The sequence below is a fragment of the Limulus polyphemus genome, unplaced genomic scaffold, assembly GCF_000517525.1.
Source record: "Limulus polyphemus unplaced genomic scaffold, Limulus_polyphemus-2.1.2 Scaffold572, whole genome shotgun sequence".
NCBI lineage: Eukaryota > Metazoa > Arthropoda > Merostomata > Xiphosura > Limulidae > Limulus > Limulus polyphemus.
This window is the reverse complement of record NW_013666182.1, coordinates 8,452-9,182: the sequence shown is the minus strand read 5'-3', so window position 1 is coordinate 9,182 and position 731 is coordinate 8,452.

Below are 731 nucleotides of genomic sequence, written 5' to 3'. Positions count from 1 at the left end.
TACGTGCTTTGGATGGTGGTTAATGAAATTGTTCCAAAACGCGACATTAATTTCTTGACGACCTAATATATCTATCACTTGATATCTGTTCTTTTTACGTTTCCACATTTCTTGATCAATCAGCACCAAACTTGACTCAGTGATATAGGATTACACGAGGAAGGCATTGAGAGGGGGGGGGGGTTAAACCCCCATATTTTTTCATATTGACAGAATTCTTGAAAACAGTACGTCTTTCTTTTCAGTATTGGTACCTTATGGATTTTAATTGCACTTTTAATATTTATTATGTTAAGAAGAAAAAATAGAAGAACAATTTCTTATCCTCTGTTACAAACAAGTTTTTGTTTAACCTGTCCAACGGACGGGTAGTCCAGCTAGTAAGTTAATAAAAAATGGCCAGTTCCTTGTATAGGCAGTGCAACTTCTCAGTAAATATAAAAATTCTGGTTTAAGTATTTACATATTTGGAACAAGTGTAATTAAATTAATAAATACCCTTCCATTACAAACACTCATATGTCATAGAAAATAACAATAACTCTACCACGAGTTGGTCCTGCGGTAGAACACTGGATTTTGGAGTTCGCCAGCTTGGTTTGAATCCATGCGATTTCACATCATATTCAATAGCTTTAAGTTGTGTGTGCGTAATATGATTTATAGTAGATCCCTTGACGTGGATGGTGGGTGGTAGGGGCTCAGAGCTTGCTGCCTATCGCTGGTCAGTA